Here is a 14,508-nt window from a genome sequence, read left to right as displayed (position 1 = left end):
CATAGGCTCACCTGCCCCAAAGTCAAGAGAGCCAAGGTTGGGGGGGGTGAGCTTTTCCTCAATAGCAGCACACCACTGGAACTCTCTACCCACATCTCTGAGGGCAGAAACCTCTTACTGGGCCTTCCACAAGGCCCTAAAAGCACAGCTCTTTGCGTAAAACCGAGTTCTCACCTAAAACTCTTACAACAGGCCCACTTTAAGTTAAATCTTGTAATGGACAGTGGTTATATGCAGGTATCCTTCATATCACATTAGTAGATGTCTGTTGTTAGCGTTTATAGAACTTGGAAGGTATTGAGAAAGACTATAAAGGTAACCTCTCTATTGAATTTAGAGAATCCTATTATCCTAGATTCTAATTATCTGTTTGTCTCACCTAGAAAATGTTCTAGGACAGTTAGTCTATTGCTCTTAGAAGACTTGTGGATAGCCTGTCTATAGTGCTTAGAAGAGTCTATGTATCACGTTTGTCAGAGTCTTTTAAGGCTTCCCTCCCTTCCTCCTCACCTGAGGTATCCGTAGGGTAGTCTTGTGCCACCGACCTTCTTCCTGGGCGTCTTCGAGCTGGATCCTTGCTGTCTTTCTTGCCTTCCTTTCTTTGACGTAAGTAGGGGCGAGTTTCCAGGGATGCCACGCTGTCGGGTGATTGGGGAACCGAACAGCGGGAACTCCCAGGAGCCGGCTCCTGAGCAGGGAAAAAGCCTCAACGGCGGAAAAAACCCTGCGATGAGAGTCCAGAACAGGAAGATGCCCGAGGTGGTGTCTTGGGTAGTTGAGGATGATCGGAGTAACCAACTTGGAGAGCTGAGAGTGACGGATGAACAATGGTGGAGAAATCCCAGGTAAACAGAATCACCTCCAAAGAAGGCGAGAATGAGGAGAATATACCAGGAGAGAAAGCAGGGGTATCCAGAGGAATGAAGAGGAGCACCCAGGACCAAAGAATGGTAAGGCCAAGGCGCCAATGAGGGAGAGACCAAAGGAGCTAAGCTGAGAGGAGGGATCACAGAGAGACCGGTCAGGGTACCGGTAAGCGAGCAAGCGGGAAAATAAACAAAAGAAAGTCCAATGGAGGAGGGACTTAGCCAGAACGCGGGGGTAAACAGCGTAACCTTCGAGCCTGGAGAAGCAGAGAAGGTGCAACGCGAAGAACGCTGCTCGAGCCCGACACTAAATAACATCGGCGGCCATCTTGGAAAAACACTAGAGCGGTGCTTCCCAACGGCCGTCGAACGTAACGGCACCTGTCAATGGCGTCTCCACAAATCCCAGAAGCGCCGCCCGACAGGAATCATGACAGTATGACCCCTTATACTTGGGGGACCTCCTGGTTTGCCCGGATGTAATCTGTGAAACCTCCTAATGAGTCGCGGGGCATGAATGTGACTCGCGGGCTCCCATGTACGTTCTTCGATGGGATAACCCTTCCAATGAACCAAGTATTGAAGGATTCCATGATGATAACGGGAATCGATTAACCGGGAAACCTCATATTCTGCTGGTTCACACTGAGTGACACTAAGCGGACTCTCGGATCTTCTTTTATAAGGGTCCGGACGGTAAGTCTTCAAAAGAGAGGAATGAAATACGGGATGTACGTGTTTGAGAGAGGAAGGTAACTGAAGATGAAATGCAACAGGGTTAACCTTCTTGGTGATCCAAAAAGGTCCGAGGTATCTGGGTGCAAACTTTCCTATGTGTGTCCAACGAGGTAAGAATTTTGTGGCCAACCAGACCTTATCCCCTTCCGTCCACGAGGGTACTGCCTTCCTTTTCTTATCAGCCCATGTCTTGTAGGACTGTCGACTAGCGTTCAAAGTCTCACTGGCTAACACATGAGTGTCTTTGAGTTCCTTTAGGAGATGATCCATAGCAGGTAATTTCGACGGGCGAATATCAATCAAAGGCAAATGTTTGGGATGGTAGCCAAACGTACAAAAAAAAAGGAGACATATTGATGGCCGTGTGTCTGGTATTATTATAAGTGAACTCAGCCATAGGAAGAAAGGCATTCCAGACTTCTTGCTTTCTGCTACAGAAACATCGAAGATATTGTTCTAACGTATGATTGAGCCTTTCTGTCTGCCCGTTGCTTTGCGGGTGGAACCCCGAGGAGAGAGCTCGTTGAATCCCCAAATGTTTGCAGAGAGAGCCCCAAAATTGGGAAGTGAATTGAGGGCCTCGATCCGAAACCACGGTTTCCGGTAGACCATGAAGCCGCACAAACTCTTTCAGGAATATCTTGGCCATCTCAGGGGCCGTAGGTACCCCCTTCAAAGGAGTGAAATGGGCCAATTTGCTCAAAGAATCGACAGTAACCATGATGGCTGTGTTTCCTTCAGAATTTGGCAACTCCACAATAAAATCCGCGGAGACATGGGTCCATGGTTGTTTGGGAGCAGGTTCCTGTTGTAATAGGCCTATGGGCTTGGAGGAAGAATACTTGTTGGCTGCACAGATGGAACAGGTGGATACATAAGAATGCACATCCTGATTCCAACCTGGCCACCAGAACATTCTGGATCCTTGGTAGCTAGTGTGCCCTTATGTCTGGCCATGGGTGAATCGTGACACCATGAGAGTCCCAGCCTTTGATGCTTCTTGTCGGGTAGATATAGGGCTCGACCCTTAAAAAGGATTCCCTCTCTTTCTTGTAATTCAGACCCTAAACCAGACCCAATCGGAGAGCAATGTTGCTGGATGCGGACATCGCGCAAGAAAATATTGGCCACGGTACTGATCTCTTTACCCGCTAACAATAAATCATGGTTAGAGTCTGCTTCACCAACCGAATCACAATTACGAGACAGGGCATCTGATAAGATAGTCTGTTTGCCGGGAAGGTATGTAACCTCAAAATCAAATTGCGAAAAAAAATACGCCCAACGGGCGTGTCTGGCATTACGACATTCCATCTGTTGCAGAATCCGAAGATTACTGTGGTCGGTACGTACCGTAAACCTATGTATAGCCCCCTGAAGGAGGTGTCGCCACTCTTCACAGGCATGCTTGATCGCCAACAACTCTCTCTCAATGACAGAATAATTCCTTTCACTGGAAGACAAGGTTTTAGAATAATATGCCACCGGATGTTCTAGACCATCCTTTCCTTTCTGAAGGAGAGCGGCCCCAATAGCTCCGCCAGAGGCATCCGTCTCTACAATAAAGGGGAAAGTCTGATCAGGCTGCACCAGAATAGGTGCCGAGGTGAATGCCACTTTCAGAGCTTGGAATGCAGAATCTGCCTCTTGAGACCAAGAAAAGGCTACTCCCTTCTTCAATACCAAGGTGATTGGGAGAACCTTCTCGGAGAATCCAGGAATTAATTGACGGTAAAAATTAGCCAGTCCGAGGAAGCGCTGAACCTCTTTGACGTTTCTGGGGGCTGGCCAACCTGTTATCGCTTGAATCTTCACGGGATCCATGCGGATACCCTCGTGAGAAAGGATGAAACCTAAATAGGTTACCACTGGAGCTTCAAAAACACACTTTTCAGGCTTTACCAAAAGCTTGTTTTCCAGCAGACGTTCTAGTACCAGTCGAACGTGTCTTCTATGTTCAAGGAGGGACGAGGAAAATATCAAGATGTCGTCAAGGTACACCACCACTGAGGAAAATAGGAGATCGGCAAATAACTTATCCATAAAGCGTTGGAATACAGCAGGTGCGTTAACTAAGCCGAAGGGCATGACTCGATATTCAAAATGCCCTAGTGGTGTCCTAAATGCTGTCTTCCATTCATCCCCCTGTCTTATACGGAGCAGATGATATGCTCCCATGAGATCAAGCTTAGTGAAGACAGATGCACCTTGTACGGCTTCCAAAATCTCCTTGATAAGAGGCATCGGGTATCGGTCTTTGATGGTAAGGCGATTCAAACCTCAGTAGTCTATACAAGGACGGAGTTCCGATGATCCCTTTTTCGGTATGAAGAACAAAGATGCTCCAGCAGGCGATTTAGTTTCTTGAATGAGTTAATTTTGTAGATTACAATCTAGATACTCTTTGAGAGCCTTGCGCTCGGGTATGGATAGGGGATATATCCTCCCGAAGGGTATAGACGCGTTAGGTTGGGTTTCAATGGCACAGTCTTCTCTTCTGTGAGGAGGAAGGGAATGTGGTTGCTTGTCCAGGAAGACTTCTAAAAAGTCTTGATAGTGTTCTGGGATCATATGAAGTGATGCTGTCAACAGGGGATCCGCCTTGTTCGGGGAGGCCTTGAGATGACCGATCTCTAGGCATTCATTGAGGCAAAAGGATGACCGAAACTGTATGGTATTGTTCGTCCAGTCGATCAATGGGTTGTGTCTGTGTAACCACGGAATACCAAGAATGACCGGAAAGTGTGCAGCCTTGATGATGTCGAATACCATTTCTTCCTGATGCTGAAACAATTGGACTTGCAAAGGTAGAGTCTCTTGATTTATGGGTCCTGAAGACAGAGGTTGGCCATCTACCCCTTCCACAGGAATGGGCAGATTCTTGAAACGAAGTGGCACGTCGTTCTCTCTGGCCCAGGATACATCAATGAAGTTCCCTGCTGCACCACAGTCCAGCATGGCTAAAGCTTCCCAGACTGTAGAAGGATCTCGACACAACTTAACCTGAAAGACCATCACCCGATTGTCATCTCTAGGAAGAAGAGAAAAAGTGTTGTTACAGGGATTCCTTTCAACACCCCCGGACCTACCCCTGATTAGGTTCGGGGAGATTAATTTCCCTGGCGGCGCGGAGGAACCTCTGGGCAATTTCGAAGTAAATGTTTACTAGAACCACAGTACATACAGAGGCCCACCTCTCTTCTTCTCTTCTTTTCTTGGTCTGTCAAAGGCCCTCTTGTAGTACTGATCTGCATTGGTTCCTCTCCAACGGGGGAAACCGGACGGTCCCTCAAAGAATTGGGTGAGATAGATAAGGGAGGGAGACGTGGACGTCTTCTTTCCTGTCTTCTTTCTCTTAACCTGAATTCAATCTGCAATGCGAGGGATACAAGTTCTTGAAAGGTCTGGGGTCTTGCAATGCGTGCCAGTTCATCCTTAATGTCCTCATGTAAGCCGCGACGAAATAAAGTCTGTTGGGCCGAATCAGGCCATCCAGCATCTGTGGCTAGTTGCATGAAGGATGTCACGTAAATCTGTACATCGTGGAGGCCCTGTCTGATGTCAAGGATGGCTTCATATGAGGCATACTGAACCTCGGGTCGGTCAAAGCGGGTCTTTAACAGTTGTAAAAACTGATCAAAGTCAGAGGTAGCTGGATGAGACTGTAGAACTAGTGGTGAAGCCCATGCCAAGGCGTTTCCTGATAAATTTGAGACTAAGAAGCCCACCTTGGCCTTGGTGGTTTGATAGGTGCGAGGACGGAAAGTAAAATAAAGCCGGCAAGCATCCAAAAATTCCTTCAATAACTTTGGATTGCCGTCGTACTTTCCGCAAGATAATGGTAGAGGAGGTAGGTCTCCACGGGTCTCCTCACGAGCTGCTACCTGCAGCCGTAATGATTGGTTTTCGGATCTAAGTGATTGATCCTCTACATTAAGCCCATGAATGGCGGCTACCAATTCCTGGTACTGTTCAAGAGAAGCCATCTGTGTTCTATGGCGTTGCACGCTATCAAGTTTGTCAGAGTCTTTTAAGGCTTCCCTCCCTTCCTCCTCACCTGAGGTATCCAAAGGGTAGTCTTGTGCCACCGACCTTCTTCCTGGGCGTCTTCGAGCTGGATCCTTGCCGTCTTTCTTGCCTTCCTTTCTTTGACGTAAGTAGGGGCGAGCTTCCAGGGATGCCACGCTGTCGGGTGATTGGGGAACCGAACAGCGGGAACTCCCGGGAGCCGGCTCCTGAGCAGGGAAAAAGCCTCAACGGCGGAAAAAATCCTGCGATGAGAGTCCAGAACAGGAAGATGCCCGAGGTGGTGTCTTGGGTAGTTGAGGATGATCGGAGTAACCAACTTGGAGAGCTGAGAGTGACGGATGAACAATGGTGGAGAAATCCCAGGTAAGCAGAATCACCTCCAAAGAAGGCGAGAATGAGGAGAATATACCAGGAGAGAAAGCAGGGGTATCCAGAGGAATGAAGAGGAGCACCCAGGACCAAAGAATGGTAAGGCCAAGGCGCCAATGAGGGAGAGACCAAAGGAGCTAAGCTGAGAGGAGGGATCACAGAGAGACCGGTCAGGGTACCGGTAAGCGAGCAAGCGGGAAAATAAACAAAAGAAAGTCCAATGGAGGAGGGACTTAGCCAGAACGCGGGGGTAAACAGCGTAAACTTCGAGCCGGGAGAAGCAGAGAAGGTGCAACGCGAAGAACGCTGCTCGAGCCTGACACTAAATAACATCGGCGGCCATCTTGGAAAAACACTAGAGCGGTGCTTCCCAACGGCCGTCGAACGTAACGGCACCTGTCAATGGCGTCTCCACAAATCCCAGAAGCGCCGCCCGACAGGAATCATGACACTATGAGGGTAGCTGGTTACCTTTCCCCACAGGCGATCGGATGACACAGTGACATCAAAAACATCTGAGATTAAGGTATGCATAAACACAACACGCTGGTGGTCATCTGCTGCATCCATGGCTATACATCAACAACCTTTAGAATGCAGCCACGACTATGACACATTCAGTCTAGCTGGACACATAACGGCTTCACCCTTACACCAGACTTGCCTCAACACCTCTGCCATTATAATACAGCAACAACCTGTGATAATTGTTGGTCTAACTGGTCATATCTTGAGTCTCCTGCACTAGAGCTCTATTGGGACCACCCTCAGCACCCATCCACATGCCTGACCACTTGGGTTTCTTACTCGATCCTAACCAGCCCACCTAATTCCTAATCTAGGCCAGTGCACACACACACTTTAGAATTTTTCTGAGAATGTTCCCATACCTGGACTTCAGTCCCCACGGGCGTTCCGACCACAAAGCGCTTTGAGGCCATACAAATGGGAAAAGGGGTGAAATAAATGAGGACTACAATACAATACAATTGGAGCAGCCCTAAATCTAAGCCAACAAAGTCAACATTTAGTGCCCAGGGGAAGATCAATGTTTAAACAGTCTGAAAGAAAGTCTTGTCATTAACCCATTGATACCAGTAGTTCAAGATGGCCTGTATGTACAGTGAGAGGTAGGGGACAAACTATCTCCTGTTTTGTAGATACGGGCTGGTAGGTCAGCAATCCATGTTGACAATTTCACTGACATCTCTAGCTATATCTAATACCGCAGTAACACACCCAGTTCCTGAACCAGTTTCTGTCATCCCATGGCCCACTACTGACATACACTTATTGAGTCCTTCAGCTTCTGTAAACCTATTAGGAAGAGCCTTCCTGTGTCATTTAAATTGTACTATTTATGGAACCCTGCAAGGGGTGTTCTTAGACATCCCTGATAAGAAGACTGAAGCAGTGTTTGCTTTGCTTCACGATACACCATCATCCAATTCAGAGTGCAAAAATACAGCCTTATCCCCAGAACATACTGATTTGCTATCCAGAGTCCCAAAGTCTCTTTTGTCTATATATAATAATGAAGTGAGATGAAGTTACAATGCAGAAAGAGTGAGACTTAATGAATGCCAGTTAAAACGATTGTCCAGTATCACCTGTGCCCAGAAGCTGAAGAAGGTTTGGCCCATTATGCAATTATTCCTGCCCCAATATTACCTATGAAAAAGCCAGGGAGGGATATTTATAGATTTGTACAAGAAATATGGGCAGGGAATGTTACAGTATTATTCGACTTCCCAGTAACCCGTACCCAGACACTATACTCTCCTCTATTTCCCCCGACAGTGACATACTCTGCAGTTGCAGATATGTGTTCTGCTTTCTTTTCTATTGCTATACACCCAGATAGGAGATATTTATGTCTTTTTGTATTGAAGAGTTCCCATGCGTGGATATGCCTTGCACGGAGGTACACTGAATCGGCCATGTTTTTCTCCAAAAATGGAAAAAGTACTCACATGATGTTAAGTTTCCTGGACAGTGTGTTTTAGTAGAGTATGTAGATGACCTCATGTTAGCTTTCCCCTTACATGATGCAATCAAACAACACACAAATGCACTATTGACTACTTTAGCTCTCAAAGGACATATGTCTTTCAGATAAAAGCTGCAACTGTGTAGGCAGAGTCCATTCTTTTGAATTTAAATTATGGCAGTGTGTCAATTTATAGCAAATATGTGCACATGAAAGCCCCAGACAGTTACGCGGATGAGAGCTTTTCTAGGGATAATGGATATTGAAGAAGGTGGCTATTAGGTTAGGCAGAACTTGTTAAGTCCTTACAGCAGGTGACCACACTAAATACCCCAGAACCCTTACAATGAAGGGAAGGAAAAGAATTTTCTAAATAAAAAAGTGTTATCATATGTGCCACTAGTAGGCTTACCTGAGTACAGAAAGAAAGTGACACTGTATTGTCATGAACAAAGTGGATTTTCCTTAACAATCCAGAAACCAAAACAAAGACAAAAACAGAGACTAATTGCAGAGGGTATTCCCCCTTGTCTTCAGTCAATAACAGCATCTTCTCTTTGAAGTAGAAGAATGTGACTGCATAGTGCTCGATTTGTCGCTAGAAGTAGCTGTTCCACATGCCATATCAGCACTATTGTTAAAGACAAAAAACCCAGAATGTCGGCCTATTGTGACTTATCAAATATGAAATGTTGCTGTTCAACTCTGTCCTAAACCCAGATTTGTTGTTACCCACCCCTTTTTGACTGTGAAGCCCATTTCGTGAACCACATGACTGTACTGCCATTGCCAAAAAACATTGACAACCCAGACAAGATGTATCTGATGCTCCATTACAAAACCCCATCGTGGAATACTTAGTTGATGCGGCCTCCACCAGAGATGATCAAGTCTGACTGACAGTCAAATATGCAGTTTGTTCACTTTTTTCACTAAGTAGCATAGAGAGATTGGTTACCAGATGCATACTTATCAGAACTGTGCATTTAAACTAGCAGAACAGCAGAGTGTTAATATCAGAGTGTAAATATATACATATTTTACAGTTATGCATTTGGCATTACACACAAATTTAGTTGTGACCGCAATCTTGATTTCTTACATCATCAGGTTCATTGATTAGATAAAGACCCATAGTTATGTAGCTGCCCTCGTGGATCCCATTGTGTTACCCAGTCAGTTAACAATCATGATGTGCACTGCACACCAGCCAGGTAATGACAGGATTATGTGTGGGAATGCATTAACAGAGGCTGCTAAACATGCATCCCTTCTAGCTCTCAGGCTGAATATGTTCTAAGAATACAGAGTATGATGTAAACTTCTTCATTCACAAAACTAGAGGAGCTAGCAAACATGCAACCCCAGAATCATAAAAAGACTCTTGCTCACAGATCGGTTGGCATGTGCACTCTGATACAGTTTGGTGAGACGACCATGGTTGCAAGGTCACAACAATGGTACTTTAATTTATTATTGTTATCACTATTATTATTGGGGTATTTATTGCACGCAGACTAGCTTCAGGAAGCAACCAAACGCTTTACAATTATAGGGTGAAGAACATGATGAGGGAAGCAGAGAAACAAGGGAGAAGGCAGCTAACAAGAGGGGAGGGGAGGGTGGGCAATGTGTCAGCAATGGATCTACAAGCAACCAGGGGAGGATATAACTGTTATCCTACTTGGCTCATATTTCTCAAAGACTTGCCATTGTAGGAAAAGGGTATGATTGTGATTTTGAGACAAGACTGGTATGCCACCAGTTTTTCTCCCATGGAAAACGCTGTGTGTTAAAGGAGCTCCATATGTGTGAGATGTTGTACATTGAGGGGACTCGAATTCTGTAAATGTGAATTCTGCGAAAAACAATGGTACCAGAGATGTGTATATCTTTATGCTTGTTCTATATTGGACAGGAGAAACATTGCTATGTTTGACATTTATTTTATTAAATAGGGGTGGAGGGGTGAACACCATAAATTAACAACTGGTTCAGCAGTACTTCAACCAAAATCTAAGAAGGATTTGAGGGTATTTTAAGGTGAGCACACTCCCACCTTCGCTACAGGGCCAAAAATGATAGTAATTGGAAGTTCCTCAGTGATTGAGGAAAAGACCTGAGCATACAATTAAGCAAACAGCCTAATATAACTCATAACAATGGCTAGAAGATGTAGTGATTTATACAGAATTTTAAATCCATTCCACTTGTATTCCACTTGTATTTTACATAAGAACATAAAGTATATTCTTATAAATGTGACACACATTGTTTTTCCACAAGTGTGTTAAGCAGTATACAAATAAGTACTCAACGTGGTAATGAACATTAGAACAAGAAGGTAAAGATTTTTACATGGTTCACAATAAACAAAAGAGTGTTCATTTTTTAAATAAACAGATATAAGCAACAAGAAGGTTGATTCATAGGATAGAAATGGTATGTCCTATTTTGTCTTCTTGTGCGTTTACTACCTGTTTAGGGTAATAGAGCCCTTCATCTGGTAACTGATATCTGTCTTCCTGGCAACAATGTCAATGATATTGTGTGTCAGTATCATAAACTTAGTATCAAGATAAAAATCACATAAGGCCAGTGAGGAAAACAAACTGACCTTCTATTCGCATGAAGTCAGGGAGATGTCGCCAAGAGGGATCTATCTGAAGAAAAGATGAACCGTTAGCCTCATCTGGTAGAGTAATATTGCTGTGTACTCTCAAGAGGTTAAAAAAGTAAATGAATTAATTCACCCACCTGTCGTGGACAGAGGATTACCACTGTGGATTTCTAGAGCTTCATAGAATCAATGATGGCAGGAAGCGCTGTTGGGAAGATAGAAATGAGGGTGTAACTAGTACATGATAAGGACACATGTCTTAAATGTTTAATGCCAGACATAGGACAGTCGCTCTGGCATAGCGATGTGTCCCACATCCGGATGGCATAAGCATCAGTCACTATGCTGCTTGCCATAAAAAGGATGCGGCTAAATAATGGATTTTGTGGCAATACTCTCATGTTGTTTACTGAACAAAGAGGGGTAAAGGGACACACACCATACATTAACAACTGGTTCAACAGTATTTCAACTGAAATCTGAATATTGAAACAGATATAGTATCTACTAAAATAGTTTAGCGTCTCTGATCTATTAAGAATTAATCACAACTGTGCTAGAGGACATCAAGACCAAACTTGATGGATATTAAAAGGAAATCGAATCCAAAAAGAACAGGAAATTCAACAGAGACACTCTAGACTATAAACATGATATTGTCTACACCTGGAAGGAGTACTATCATCAAAAAGACATCACACACAGCAGCAGAAGCTTTCTGAGAAATAACCAGGCATCCCACTCAGAAACCACTTTGTCTGAAGCTTCTAGTGGAGAAACTGAAGTGACAAACCCTGAGGCTCACAAACAAGGAATCTCAAACCAAGAAGCCAAAACCAACTAGCAGACTGCAGGACCTTCAAATCCCACATCATTTTCTTTTTTAGACAATGCCCAACAAGACGAGGCAAGAAGAAAAAATCCATTGAGGAGAATCCACTTCCCGCCAAAGAAGACTTAGTCATCAATATCTCGAGTTATAATCTATCAACCTTTGAAAAGGAAGACATTACAGAAAAGCATCACCTTCGTGCCTCATTACAGCAGTTCATTGCTGAAAGAGAAAATGGACTTCTTCAAAAATGAAACTTAAACTCTTCTTCGACTCAATGGAGCCCTCTTATGAGACGGAGGAGCCGGAATATATGCAAGTTAGGCCGAAAAGCACCTTCATTCCTCCAATTTAGAACTCATTGGTCAATGCCTTCCAAAATCAGGTTCTCAAAGAATTTCATAAAATCAGATTCAGGAAACATTTTCGCTCAAATTTCTTACATCAAGAACAACATGTTCCCTCCTGCCTATGGAACAATCCAGACATCATTCTAAAACCGGAATACAAAGGAAGTGTTTTAGTCATAATGGACACAAAAAAATACAAATTTGAAATTGAAAATCAACTTTCGGATCAAGACGCCTACTTTGAAGCTTTCAGAGATCCTACAGAACAAGTAAGAGTGATCATCAAATCCCTGTTAGATGAAGCAAAAGGCAAATTACCATATTACCTATCGCACCAAATCATTTCTGATGAATGTACATCTGTCCATGCCAGTCATTTATACTTTACCCAATGCTCTGTTGTCCTTTTCCTCTCTCAGTGCTGTTGAGGCAGCAACTACTCTCTCATCATCCCTTTCTCTCGGTCTTGACCAACTCTATCCTGTGTTTGCTTTCCAACCGACTTGTAAACCCTCTCAATCCTGGCTGTCCTCCAACCTCTGCGTCATGCGACATCTTCTCTGCCGCTTGGAAAGACGATGGCTCAAAACAAGATCCCCATCTAATCACTCTGCCTATTTTTCTCATCATACTCTCTATGATAACTGTCTACTCTCTGCTAAATGTGCCTATTTCTCAGATCTTCTCCACAACCACTCTGCACACCCTAGGCGTCATTTTCAGACTTTAACACAGCTTCTTTCTTCCCCCTGTCCGGACGACTCTATTAACTCTACTCTGTCTGCATCTCTGCATCTGATTTTGCTCACTTTTTTTCTTCTAAAGTTCAATCCCTATGTCAAGACATTATTAACTCTCCAGCAACCCAACTTTTATCTCCTCTTAGTCCTACTCCTTCTGCCCTCATCTTTGGCTTTGCTCCAGTCTCTAATGCTGATGTGCTACTCTTTTTAGCCAGAGCTCACCCTACGGCCACTCCTAATGACCCAATTCCAAATGCTCCTATTCCTAAGGTTTACCCTCTTCTCATACCATTTCCTTTCTCCTTCTTTAACACTTGCATCTCCACTTCTGTTTTCCTCATAGCCTTTAAACACGCAACCATCATTCCTATCCTGAAAAAACTAACTTTGGCCCTATTTTTCTCTTACCATATCTTTCTTTTTATATTGGTTTTTTACAAAACTTTAAAAACTTTAAAAAACAGAAGTTCATACATACTGTACACATCGCAATTAACATACATCACAGTTCCAAGACAAACAAAAGATGAAAAATCTTCACTCCAGAGTCAGTACTTCACTTGACATCACAGAAAGCCTAGCAATAATGACCATTAACAAGGAAGTCAAGGCTAATGTTGATTTTCGGTCATATTCATCAAAGATGACTTGCCACCAGTAATCTGCACTTAAACTTGGTCTACTTTCACAAAATTTCCCAATATGGATACTTCGTTCAAGGTATAAGACAGTACATGATAGAATTAAATGTTTGAGTGTTTCATCATCTTTGTTGCACAATCTACACAGATTGCACGGATTTTCCACTTGTAACCAAGCATTTGTTTGTTCTCTTGTTGGGAGCAAATTCATGAGAAACTTCATATAAAGCTGTCTTCACTTTTGGTCAGGAAACATTTTCAAATAATGTTGAGTCTCATTTACTACTCGTTTTTGACTCAGAATGTTTTTGTTATTCAAAGTTTTTGGTACTGATCACCTGTTGAGATCCAATCCAATATCCACAGCTTTTTCTTGACTTGATTGGGATTGTATCACAGTAAGCAGGTCTGTATCTAATGCCACCAGAATATCGTTAGATGGAGCAGCCCACATGGCCAAAACAAAGGGGTTCTTTGTGTTTGCTGAATGTTTCAATATTTCAAATTGCGGGCATGGTGGCTCTAAAGTGATCTTTCAAAACAAGTTAAGTGTCAGCCACAAAACTCTCGCATTCAAAAAGATCAAACTAAACTTGTATCTTATACAAACTGTAGGAGTGCTTCTTGGAAGACATAAAACCCTGGACCAGACCATGTTTTCAAAAGAGTTCCACAACTCAAAAGGACATCCTAGTGCACATTCTGTACCACACATAAGGGCAGGAACATCCTTCTGATTGTAGTACCGCAGAACTGGCAGAAGTGCTTGAATTGCCAATTTTTTACATTTAGCTTTAAGAGAAATTACCCACAGGGCATCATTTATATTTGAGTTTACAAGAGTTCCCAAATATTTAATTTGTGTTGTATTAGAGAGCAAGGTGTCACCCAGATACCATCGAAACTTGAGTTTGTCTCTCTTTGTACTACCCCTAAACTCCTGTAACACCAAAATCTCAGATTTATTTGTGTTCACCACCTGGGTATTATTATTAACATATTTCTCAAAAGCATGCCGACTACGTAGAAGGCCGATTGGAGTTGTGTCAAGTAGAATAATGTTGTCTGCATACAGGAAGTGCCCAATATGCACGCCATTAATTTTTGGAGGGAAAGAGGCCCCCTCTTTAAGCTACAACTCAATGTCAGACATGAATAGATTGAAAATAATAGCTGCTAAAGGGCAGCCATGTTTGACTCATCAAAAAGTCTGTACTGGTGCAGATAGGCACCTAGATCGGACAATCCTGATTCTTACATTGGTGTTTGTATGTGGTTCAAAACCCTCTGCATTGTCCACAAGGCATTCTGGGGCCTGGGGCCAAAATAC

The sequence above is a fragment of the Ambystoma mexicanum genome, chromosome 4p (genome assembly GCF_040938575.1).
Source record: "Ambystoma mexicanum isolate Mex_15411 chromosome 4p, UKY_AmexF1_1, whole genome shotgun sequence".
NCBI classification, from domain to species: domain Eukaryota; kingdom Metazoa; phylum Chordata; class Amphibia; order Caudata; family Ambystomatidae; genus Ambystoma; species Ambystoma mexicanum.
Note: the sequence above shows the minus strand (reverse complement) of the source record.